We start from the raw sequence: 13809 nt of genomic DNA, 5'->3' as shown, positions 1-13809 counted from the left end.
TCTGAGCGAGGTGGCGCCCTGGGAAGTCCCCCAGGGCCAATTTTTAGCCTTTTTCTCTGACTCATTAAGGGTAAAGTTGGTATTTTCCACTCCTTTATCATCCTTAACACAAGATTACACCCCAAAAACACCATATTATCCATACTTTTAGCAAAATTGGTCAAGAACATTCCTAAGGATTTCAACCCAAAGATCATTATATCTCAAGATTTAACCGTGGGTTTTCAAAAATTCTTGGAGATTCGGAATCCCTATTGCGAGAGCTACAAGAAGCACCTATCAATGTTACGAATAACATCCCAAAAAAGCAAGAGTCCATAATTTGAGGTATGTGAGGTTTGAACAAGAACACTCCTTTCATTCTTGTGCCCAAAACTTGAATTAATTTACAAAGATATATGATTTTATGTGTTTTGACATGAATTTAAAATAATAATTTATACTTTGTATGGTTGTTCTAGAGATTATGATATTGTTTAATGTATAGAAGTTTAAATTCTGCGAGTATGTTATTATTATTATGCTTAAACCTGAAATTTCAAGATTTTGAGATAAATTACGCATGTTTATGATATAAAGCATGCACTTCGAAATGTTTTGATTAAGCATTGATATATGGGTCATTAAACCCTCATTGAAATTGATGTTTTGAGAATTGATGTGCTACTTGCATCCATGTTTAGACTATTTTGAAATGTTTTGGAAAGACTTGACCTTTTGGTCACAATAGCATTGAAATCCAATTTACAGAATAATACTACAGACTTCATAATTGATTCCTTTATAAATCATGAGACAACTTTTAAAGTGGATTTTATTGAGATTTTAAGTGTAGTATTGGGAGTAGCATTTATCACCAAGTTGGGCATGTTACTAAGGTTTCATACCCCAAAACTACATGCCACCGTAGGTTGAGACATTTACTTCCACTATATGTGGATAATTGAGATAGTGATCACTGAGATAGATTATTCTATTTTGATGGCAAGGGTAGAACAGCCCTAACCTTACGGGGGCTAGTCGTGGGACATCATGGATGCTCACATGGTGTATATGTCGGTTAGAAAAACCTCTCAAATAGATGTCCCCTATTCTGAAAATAGTTTTAGTGAATTAAATAATTGATATACAGATTTACTATGCTGATTAAATTCTGGATTCACCTAGACCACATGATTTGAGAACAAGGAAAGAACATTGACTTTGAACCAAATGTAATGGCTCATGACATTTAGACTAAATGCTTTGTTATTCTTTATGTATAATATCATATTTAGATTTCATCGACCTATATGAGCCATTTACAATTAACATGCATGATTTGAAAGCTTATGATAATATTGTTTTATATATTGAATGCACCCCCATATACTCAGTACATTCTCAAAGTAGTGATTCACATACTCGTCTGTGTGGTACATTTTCTCATAATGTAGGTTTAGGTGCTCAGTCTCAGTAGTGTCAGTGATCCCGAGTACCTTTATCTACACCTCCATAGTGGCGAGTCCTCATGGTTCGAGGACCTATTATCCAAAAGTTCAGTTTTATTAGTGGTTGTTTTACTTCTTTTCATCTGAGTATGAGTCAGTTGGGGATCTGTCCCAATGGCTCTCTAGTTTCTTGAGTAGTAAAGTCTTTGTCAGACTAGATTATCAGTATGTTTAGACTTTCAGAATTTTGATGGTTCATACAAGTATTTCTCCGTATTTTGTTATGATCATGATATAATAGTACATTTGTTTTGCTTTCTTCATCTCTAAGTAAGCTTTATATATAGTAGCAGGCTCAAAGGGTTAGCTTAGGGATACTTATAGTCTTAAGCACCGTATGATGTCTCGTAGTGAGATTTTAGGGCGTTATATGTAGCATCGGAGAAAATTTCTTTTGATTATGCTACATTAAAAAGCTGCAACAAATTCTATAAAGTAAAATATGTTTGTCCTAGTTATGGGTGGATGTTGCGGGCGAGGAAGTATGAATGCATAGACAAATTTCTTATCTATAAATAGATCGGTGATCACACTTTCAGCATCAAATATGCCACGTGTAACTATAAGAAAATCACGGCTAAAGGCATTGAATCACTCTGTGTGAACATGTATCGCTAAGAAAAGGGTCCGCACCCTAGTGAGATTAGGAGGATCATTTTCAATAACTTTAGAAGTAGACGAACCTATTGAAAATTTTGGATAAAAGGTGTGATTACCAAGAAAATGGTTCGAGGGATACCGGAGTAAGGGTATTCTTGCCTACTAGCTTTCTCATACATGATCGACGCTTTTAATATTGGCACTACCTATTTCATCATGGTGAACAAGGATGATTGTAGGTTTATTTACTACTTTTTAGCCTTGGGCCCTTGCATTAGGGGATTTGATCAAACGAGAAAGGCATTGCGATCGATAACACTTGTTTACATGGTAAGTACGAGGGCGTGTTTCTAAGCAAGGTTGCATAGGATACGAAGCACCATATTTATCCCATTTCCTTTTACATCATTGAAAAGGAGAAAGATGTGTCTTTGATGTTCTTCTTTGAGAAGCTGAAGTATATAGTGTTCGATGGACCAGATTTATGCTTTATCTCCAATAGGAACAAGAGCATTGCCAAAGGCATTGCGAGGTCTTACAACTATGCTTATTATGGGTACTGCATGAAGCACATAGGTGAAAATATCTGGGTAAATCCCCAATGCAGATATCACCTCTATATATTCTCCCACGCAGCAAAGACATATTATTTTGAGGATCTTAGCGACCATTTGAGGAATTCAAGAAGTATTGTTCTGAGGCAGCCTTTTTCCTTGAGCATGAGCTTTGTTTTGAGAAGTAGAGCAGGGCACATTTCTCTGGCAATAGGTTTGATGTGATGAACATAAATATTGTCGAGTCGATCAACTTTATGTTGATTGCCAAAGGAAGTACCCCTTGGTATCCATATTCAATTTAATTGCTATTAGGTTTGGTGAGAAATTTAGGGAGAGGCATGCATATATCCTCAAATATAAGGATAACAAATTTATTCCTGCCGCCGAAAAGATCTTAAGGGACAATATGAGCGAGGGTGACTCCTTATGTGGAGAACGTAAGCGAGGATAGCAACCAATTCACAATGCTTGGTAGTGGTCTTACAGCCAAAGTCGACCTTCTGGAAAAGTCATGTTTTTGCAGGAAGTTTGAGTTGGTCAAAATACCATGCGCTCATGCAATGCCGCTTTGTGATCGAAGAACGATGATGATTATGGTTTGAGCATCTATGAGTACTTTTCTCCAGTATATAAAGTTGAAGATTACCTCCTTGCGTATTCGAAATCAATTAATATTGTCCCTTTAGATTCTGAATAGCGCGTTTCATAATAATTTCTGGACATGAACATTATTCCACCCCTTGTCGACACCAAACTTAGAGGGAAGAAAAGAAAATGCGTTAAGGGCATGGGAGAGGCTTTCAAGTCAAAGAGGAGGAACAAGTGTTCACTATGCAAGAGAACCACTTGTAATGACAACAAATCATAGATAGACATGTATGAATTTGTGTTTTTGTAAGTCATGCCAGTGTATGCATTTTGACAACCCTGCAGTGGTCTGATTAATGTCAGTTTTATCGATTTTACTCTGTGTATATTATCAAACTTTTAAGTTATTACATATATTGTGTGTCAAGTATATTGGGAGTATTCTTTATCTACCACATAGTTTATTATCTATCCTATTTTAAGTCTATTGAAAAACCCTAATTATTCAAATGAATGGATGAATAGTCGAGAATTCATGTCACATCAAAAAAGTTATTGCACGTCCACTCCATCCTATGTCAATTGGGTATACGCTACCTTTTCGACTTTCATTCATCCACGCGTCTACTTATTACTGGTCGGGAAGACCAAATGCTTCTATTTTGGTCTATATAATCAACCATCAACTATACATAATATTTATCTTCTTCAACCCAAAAAATTGATAAGTACGACCAAATGCTGAGAATTACCCTCAGACCACGAAGGAGGGTTTGTTTACAGCATTTCCACGGCCTTATCCTCCTTCAAAATGACCTAAACTGTCTCTTCTATGGTTTGGGTCAGGACAGGGGGCACCTCCACCGTGAGCTCCAGCCTATGGCCCATTTTTTACGGGCGATCGTAGATAGGCTAAACATGGAGCCTGAGGAGTTGATCACCCCCAACCATCCCCTTAGTTTAGGATTTAATTTCAGTCGTAGTTGTAGTTTTAAATTCATTGCAAAGAAGCTTTCATGATTAGAAAATTTGTTAGATGAAAATTTCTTTCTTTTGCCCTTTTTCTCGGATTTTGTTGTACATATGGTGTTAAACCATTGCAATGAACTTATGAAATGAAGTATGTTTTGTTTCCTACATTTGTCTCTACTTTAATTTTACAATTTATTCTTGTTTGAGATTTTCCAATTTCACTTGTTAGAAGATGAATGAAATAGTTGTCGGACGTCAAAATTAATTCATTTACGCTAATGGATAGTGAATCTGGTGTATCCGTGATTATGTTGATTTATACATAATTATTGCAAAGTCAATGGAGTTTAGGATTAACCATGCTCAATATCTATGAGTGAACGTCTACATAATCGATAAATTCCACTATGCGTGTTGGTGAAATTGTAAACAAACATTAGTACATAGTCAAAAATATAAATAATTAAATAAATAAAATTGATTTGAGGGTCATCAATTGTGTCCAATGTAAATCATAGATGTAAAGCTTTGTCAATAATATAATATATTGGTTTACTGCCCTTAGTAGCATATTGTGAAAAAAGGAAATAATTAATTGATTAAAAAATAAATAATTGAATTTTATGTAATTAAAGGAGCTTAAACATGTCATGTGATGGTATAAGAGTTCATGTAAATTGGAGAAGGTGATCAAAGATGTGTGAGGATGGGTAGTGGATGAACAAATGAATTTCTTACAACATACTTGTGCTTTGGTAAACAATGTCCTAATGATGTTGGTTGTTCAACCACAACTCATCACCTCACACGTCTTTGATCACCACTTTCAATTTACGTGGACTCTCATACGATCACATGACTTGTTTAGCTCATGTAATTGCATAAATTCATATATTTATTATTTTAATAATTAAATAATTCTTTTCAAAATGTGTGCTAGTTATGGTCTATACATATGTATCCTAATCTAGTTTATGTATTAATAAAGTAGTCCATCGTTTATGCTAGACTATGCTTAGTTATTTACTTGGCCTGATATAATCTAGCATAAACTATGAACTACTTCCACAATTAAATAACTAGACGATGATATTTATTAATAGACCATGACTAACACATATTTTGAAAAGGAATAATTAATTAATAAAAAATAAATATTAAATTTTATGCAATTAAATGAGATTAAACAAGTCATGTGATCGTATGAAAGTCCACGTAAATTGAAAGTGGTGATCAAAGATGTGAGGTGATGAGTTGTGGTTGAACAAATGAATTCCCCACAACATACATGTGCTTTGGATAAACATTACCCTAAGGATGTTGGTTGTACAACCACTACCCATTCTCACACATCTTTGATCACCTTCTACAATTTACTTGGACTCTCATACGATCACACGACTTGTTTAATCTCATTTAATTACATAAAAACTAATTATTTATTTTTTATTAATTAATTATTTCATTTTTGTCCAAATATGCTACTAAGGGCAATAAACCAATACAATATATTATTGACAAGGCTTGCAGTCTATAATTTACATTGGACACAATCGATGGCCTTCAAATCAGTTTCATTATTTAATTATTTATATTTTTGACTATGTACTAATTTTTTTTACCATTGCACCAACCCATATATACCTCAGCATTGATTGGGTATCGATCCATACGTTTCATTATCGACCCAACGCATGAGAAGGAATCAATTATATTTAAGGTCTATGAAAGAGGTCCAGCACTAACAAAATTTAACTATCATATTCTTACAACGGTAATAAAGTACATGTCAAATCATATACAACGATAATATTTGGCTATTTTTATTTTAACACTATCATTTTTTTTGCTTTATTTTTTGTTTATTTTTAAACAACTACAATGTCTCAAGCATCCCAAACATCAAATGCAAAAGTGTCCTACATATATCATTATGGTAATCCATCTTTTTTGAGGACGCCATGCACCGATTCGAATCCAAGTCAAAAATTCTCTAACTATGCGGTTAGAAAGGTGGTTGCGTACATGAATATGTGATTTATCTTTTCTTTTTTATTTAAGTAAGCAAATTCATGTAATAACTTAATTTTTGGTCAAGGATAATGACGGATGCTCTTTTTGAAGTGGCTTGTGGAAGACTCACCGACGAACAGCCCATTGACATCAAATTTTCAAGGCTCCTCCAAGTTTCAAATACTACAAAGGTTTTGGGAATCTGAAGAAAATAGAGATCTACTCATGACATTATTAAAAGAAGACGAAGAACAGAGGGATTACTTGAAAGGATCACTAAAAAATCAAAACGGGGAGGGATCAATTAAAGCATAGGTTGATTTTGGCCAAAGAAAAAGAGAATAATCTAAAAAATTATTGTAGGCTTATTTTTGGTGTTGACTATCTAGAAAGGTGTAATAGGGACGTAGGAAACTAAATAAGTAGATGTATGATTTCTTAAATAAACCGTTGGTGTAATCTATAATTAATAGAAGATCAGTTCTATAGAGTTTATCATCGACCTCTATAAATCATGACAGTGACTGAACCTAATGCAATCAACTGTTTAATCTAAAAAGACAATGGAATAATAGAACATAACTTCATCAGTAAATGTCATCATTGAGATGCCAAATATATTAATTCAATTATCCATAAAAATAAAATCATTAAAAACAACAAATTATTAAGAAAATTGTTTGTTTCAAACCACCAAACTACATGTTATCATCATTTATTTCCTTAAGAATGCCCATCACATCCACTTCATTTTCTTCATCTTTTTTCTCCTCGTCTTCTCCTTCTTTCTTCTCATTTTCTTTCTCTTCTGATGATGATGATTTCTTATCTTCTTTAATATTTTCAACCTCATATTCATCCTCTACTTCTTCATCAACTGCCTTCTCATTTTTCTATTCTTCTTCTGATTTATTTTCACCATCTTCTTATGTTTTCTCCCTATTTTCTACTTCTTCTTCAACTGTCATCTCCTTATATTTTTCTTTTTTCTCATCTTGTTCATCTGATGCCTTCTCCTCTTTTGTTTCTTCTTCTTTCTTCTCTTCTTCAACTTTTTCATCTACTGCAACAATGTCAGTTACTGCAACTGCAAGTTCTTTGAGGTTTACTTGATGTCATCTACGAGGGAGACTGTTGAGGTGCACTGCATTGTTTTGAAAGGATTACAAAAATTATGCAAGAAAATTAAATTAAAATAACAAAAAATAAATTATTTTACCTTCATCTTGTTGCTTCTTCTTATTCTTCTTGATTCTTCTCAGCCTCTTATCTTTAACAAAAGAAGCAATATCTAGAACACTTTTCTCGAGCAAAGCAACACACTCATGCAGGTCTTCAACATTAGAAGCGTCTGGTGCACTTTTGAGTCCACTTGAACCAGCACGATCAAAAGCACATTTTGGACTTGAAACATAACTGTGACCACCCAAATATGTCTTCATTCACGACCTCTACTGATGAAGTGAGGACAGTCACGTCTTTTAACTACATCTTCAAGGCATCGATGGATGTATCTTTAAATTCGTCCATGTATGAATTAAATATTTTCATGTATCTCTTCTCCATCTCACAGAAAGTAGGGGTAAGGTACAGGTGCACAATCCATAAAAAAATATAAATTACACGACATTCACTAACATAATAATATTATTATCATATTATAATAAGTATAATTTTACCTTTGTGTTGTTTCCCTTGTACTTAAATGGGTCACCTTCTATTATGTTGTCGTACTTCGACATGTGACATCTAAGTAGATGAAAAATGGGTAAATAAGAATAGAACGACTTTCTAGTGTGCCTTCCTAGATGAAAAAAGCCTCATATATTCAAACCTGCAATCAATAGAAGCATAAATAAATCTACAGGGTCTATGTATTAGTACATAAATAGGTAAGAGTCTTTAATAGATTGATTAGATGGTAGATAATAAGTACCATAAATGCTCAAAGAAAACCATATAAAGCATATGATGCATTATTCCTCTTCACAAATGCATCTTTTTGCTTGCTCAAATAAATCTTCTTTTTCAAATAGCTCAATCTCCGCTCAAACGACTCTTTTACCCATGGATAACTCTCAAAGAAATCAAAATCAACTGTTATCTTGATGTATGCATTTACTTAAAACCATATCAACATCCTTAATAAAATCATGCATACAAATATGAATGACTCACACAGCTTGAATAAGTCTAAAATGAAAAAATCACGAATCAGGAATAGTGAAGCATGTAGCACAAATCTCGTGAGTCATTATACTTAACTTTAAAATCTCTACTCTCCTCTTATCCTCAATACTTGAAGGCTAAATAAACTTTAAACAATACTTTCAAACTCATGCTTTTATCGTATGGAGATTAAAACTTCTTTAAAACTTAAGGACTTAGAACTTTTAGGAACTTTCAACACTTGGGAACTCTAGAACTCTTTTAGACTTGGGGCACTTGGATCTCACGAGTTTCTTCTAACCGACATAAACTATGTGAGCTACATGGAGTCCAACGTCTTTCCCACGTTGGGGAGAGTTGTTCTATCCTTTCCATTGAATTGGAACCTCATTTTTAGTGATCACTATCTCATCCTTGGGCCCATAAATCTCAGTCCTACGGTGGCACGTAGTTCTGGGGTATGAGACCTTGGAATCATACCCAACTCGGTGCTAAATACTACTCCCATACTCAGCTCAGAACTCTTAGGAAATACACCTCAAATAACTCAAGGGTCTAGAATGAAGACCAAAATATATTTCTATTTTCTTTAAATCATACTCAACGTGGATTTCCACTGTATTACGACTAAAAGGCCAAATCTTTATCAATAATATCAAAGTACTCAATTCATGGGTGCTTCTAGCACAAAACTTCATAAAATTGTAAATCTCAAGTAGGACTTAATGACCCATAATCAAACTCAAGTTAAGACTCATCAAAATGCATACTAGATGTCATAAAGATTCATAAATCATATAGAAAATATGGAATTTTCAACATTTTGCCATAAAATCTTAACATTCTCATGTATTTCAATTTCTAAAACATTGGAACTATTAAAATCTCAAGGAATAACCTTATAGGGTATAAACCCATATTTCAATTTCGTAAGAAAACATAAAAAATCATATATTCTCATAATTGAAACAACTTTTTAGGCACACGGACGAAAGAAGTGTCCTTGTTCAAACCCCACATACGTTAGATTGTGAAATTGGATGAACAAATTTGTTAGAGACTCTTCTTCTTACTCTTGAAAGAGGTTTCTTGAAGTCTTTGACTTGGGAATCTTGAATCTTAACTCAATTTGTAAAATCAATGGTGAGTTCTTGAATTTCTTAGAGAAGGATTTGGATTTGCTCTAGAAGGTTAATATTGAGAGAAAACCCTAGTTTATAATGTTTGGATGAATAATGAAACCATCTGTTTCATTTTGGATATATTTGATTGTTAAAAGGGTAGAAAAGGACCAAAAAGCCCTTTTTAAAAATGACTCAAAATTACTGAAGAGAATATGCGACGGTGGGGTACGACGGTCCGTCGGTCCTGACCTTCGCACCTGGTCCAGAACTGAGTTCTCTGTCTCGTCTATGACAGTTTGGCCGATGGTCTATCGCTATCCCGATGGTCCGTTGGCCTTCTCCGTCACACTTGGCCAGTGAGTCGGTCTTTTGCTTCATCATGACGGTCTGGGCGATGGTCCTTCGCTAGCCCGACGGTCCATTGGCCCTTTTTGTCGCACCTGGGCGGTTCAGACTACCTTCTATAATTTGGCCATATCTTTCTACTACAACATCGGATTTTGACAAATTTGGTATCGACGGAAAGCTTATTCAATTTTCCACATGACAAAAAGTCGATATTAGGGAAATTCTATAAGGTTTACACACTACTCACTCTGAAATTTAGTTTTTAATCTTTTAGGGCTGGAATTAAGCTTCACTTGACAAGCTCTAAGGCTCAGACTACGACGGAGCTTTGCGGGGTCTTACAATATCTCCCCCTTGTAAGCATTTGTCCTCGAATGTCGCTAGTTAGGCTCAAAGCGCGAAGAAATCAGGGGTGGTACAGCTGAAACAAATTGCCAAACTAACTCTATATCTTTCTAAACTTTTGAATACTTCGTAAATTGCAAGAACTCATGTAAGAATAGATATATAGATGAACTTTAGATTAGAAGGACTGAATTAAGGAAGAATAATACCTTCGGCTTGATCTGAACTCGCGAAGAAGAGGTGTGGATACTTGGCTCGCATGTTGATAACGCTCAACTTACACCACAAATAAGTGCAAGGCAGTCGTCATCAATATATTTACCCAACTTTGAAGTCGGGATCGAATCCACGAGGAATAATGTGACTGGCTATCAAACTAATTTGAAACTACAGCTACAAATGATAGAAAAAGATAAAATTTGGGGGTTTTAAATGGTTAAACAAAAGTTGATAAACACTTTGATTTAATAATGTTATGGGACACTAGAGTTATGGTTACCAAGATGCTTACATAGGTTGGGTTGCAAATCACTTTAGAGCTCCGATTGACACTTCAATTGCAAGAAAAGTTGAATCCAATTATTTAAAGGATGTATCTGTTAGGTAGTGTATCCGTTAATTCTCTCGAACTTAAAGGATGTGTTTTCTTTTTAACTATGTTCTCATGTAGGTAAATTCGGTTAAGGCATTTTCTATTAAATTAAAGATTAAAATTTTTCGAGTCCATGCAAACTCTTTCTTTTCCCACATACACTTTTCTCTCGGACAAGTGATTGGGCTCAACTTTCAAGTTGCAACTAATAGAGATCATTACATTGCTCGACAAGCACTTTCCTCTCGGACAAGTGATTGTTTCATTGAAGTAACCTAACAAACACTTTCCTCTCAGACAAGTGATATTTGTAGTGCTGACCCTATTAAGTTGCAGCCAAGAAAGATCATTAAAATAAAAAGAGGTTTATAAAACATCAATTTCTTATGGACATACATTAGATTCACAACCCAAATTAGTATTCACATCAAGGTTCCCATAACTCAAGTAAAGAAAATTAGCTATTCATGATACAAAGATCAACAATATGTATTGAATTCATAATCAAGAATAAGTAATATATCATACCCACAATCAATCTTCAAATGGAAGATGTTTACAAGAATGTTAGGAGCTCTCGATGAGAGGTTTCTCTCCTTTTTCGGCCCCAGTAAAATTGTTCAGATAGATGAATTATGAATGAATCAAAAACCCTAAAAGATGCTATTTATACTAAAGCCTAATTAAGGAAATAAAATAACAAAATTAATAAAATTGTTTGGAATAGGTGACGCCCAGGCTGACGCGACGTTAAGAAGTTAAAGCCCTATCACGGATGGCGTTAGAGAGGCCTCAGTTGCCTTCAGGTTCTGTCTTAGGCTGACGATGTGGCTGACGCCGCTTTAGGGATCTGATGGCATATCACCAGCGTCATCAGATATCTTCTTCCCATGCTTACTTTCTGCTTAAGGTTGACACCATTCTTGAAGCCTTATGATGACTTTGATGCCACATCACCGGGACAGTCAGAACTGCTCCTCAAACTGCAACTCCTTGGTTAAGACTGACGCCAATGCTGATACGCTATCACGAGGTTGATGACTTATCATGAAGTTCGTCAGCTATTTTCTTTTATTTTGCTCAGATTTTTAACTCTTTTCCTCCATTATTGTTTGTTTTCATTTCTTCAGCCTTTTTCTGTAATATCATGAGCAAACACATCAAAACAACAAGAGTTGCTTCAGAATTCACAATTATTTTAAGCTAAAAAACATTAAATGTGTTAGCTTTTGTTCACACATCAACACCCTCTACTTAAAACAATTGCTTGTCCTTAAGCAACTACATAACACCATACTACGATGCTTAACCAAGAGACACATAAGATACCTATCATAGTTGATTATCAAGTTTAGCTCAAAACTTATGCCATTCTGCACGTTCAATTACTTATAAATCCAATTTGCATATCCATGATAATTAACAATGTGACCCAAAGGAATCAAGATATGACATCAATTCAGCAACAATAACTATGTATATGTACAAGTTACACTACCCAAATAAGTAAACAGATAGCAATGGAACCGATGTGCCCTTACAACAAAGAAGTCCTCCTTACTCATATATGAACTCAAGCATGTCAATGTGGGGACTGTCAAGAGACACTCACTCTCAGAAAGAAATTCCAATCAATGCATGTCAAATACCATATGCTTGCCTTTATTTTCATTACCAAGGTGTCCAGACATATAAGTTAGGATCACTATAGGTCTTTTCTTCAACTTGTAATATAGGCTTAGGGATGGTAGGATATTCAATGGAATTTAGAGTAACTAAGCTTCCTTGGCACTACCTTAACTTTTGGGGTTCATTTATTAACCTTTTTCTTCTTTTTCTCCTTTTCTTGATCACACATTATTCAGGATGGATATGGCTTTTATTTTTTATTCTTTTTCTTTTCTTATTCTTCTTCCACACCACCCAGCTTTTTATTCTTTTTCACTTATTCTTTTCCTTTTATTCTACCTTTCTTCATACCCAGTTTAAATCACGCACCCCTATGATAGCCAGCCTCAAACTTAGGTTGTTTTCCTAAGTCAAGGTGCACAGTGTCCAAGGAGTACTAGGGCCAAAACAGGTTCATTATGATCTAAATGGGAAGGTGATAGGTGTCATAGAAAGAAATGGTCAATTCAGGCTCAAAATAGGGATCAAGAGACATCATGCATACAGGGAAGGTCATTTAGGCAAAAAAAAGTGACTTAAAAATCAAAACGGCCTATGATCCTTTCCTAACCCCTATCTTTCAACCAAGGTAAGACTAACCAGGCAAGTTCTAGATTCAACACACACAGGGAATTGAGTAAGACCTCACACACACATGGCACAATGGTACATCACAAGCTACTACCCATTCGGTTCATCCAATTGTTAGGAGTGATTATCATGTCCCTAGTATTAATGCCATAAAAAGATTCACAGTAGCCACATATAAATGCATATCACATAGTTATAAAACAAACCAATGGAGAGGTGTTTATCAGTCTTAAAAATAAAAAAAAATATGTCAACTGCTCTAGATACTTATTTTTCTCTAGTTAACCAGAACACATCGCAAAACAAACACAATACGCCTAAACATGCCGGCTCTACTAGGAACAAGACTTCGGGGAAAAGAGGCACGACAATAAAAACCCCAGGAGGACTTCACACGCACAAGTAGCTCCACCCTTAACTTAATATCATGCATTGTTCCCAACATGTCAAATCAAAATAAGAGAGTTAGAAACATACCTGTGGTACCATGGGTGCGAAGATCTGATGCCAATCACATAATACGAATATAAACAACAAATTACCTTGGGTTGCCTCCCAAGAAGAACCTAGTTTAACATCGCGGTACGACCCAACTTAGCTTTTTCCTCCACCTTAAGGATATGAATTTCACCCCCAACTTAGAGTCCATCTTCTTTCCTCGCTCATAGAAAGGTGGTACAAAGATTAAGAAGCCGAGTAATGAATGATGCATGGTAAACAACTCGACCTTAAAGTGAGGTGTGTTTTTATAT

This window comes from Capsicum annuum, chromosome 7, assembly GCF_002878395.1.
Source record: "Capsicum annuum cultivar UCD-10X-F1 chromosome 7, UCD10Xv1.1, whole genome shotgun sequence".
In the NCBI taxonomy this organism is placed as follows: domain Eukaryota; kingdom Viridiplantae; phylum Streptophyta; class Magnoliopsida; order Solanales; family Solanaceae; genus Capsicum; species Capsicum annuum.
The sequence above is the reverse complement of the archived record's forward strand: the minus strand, read 5'-3'. Positions refer to the sequence as shown.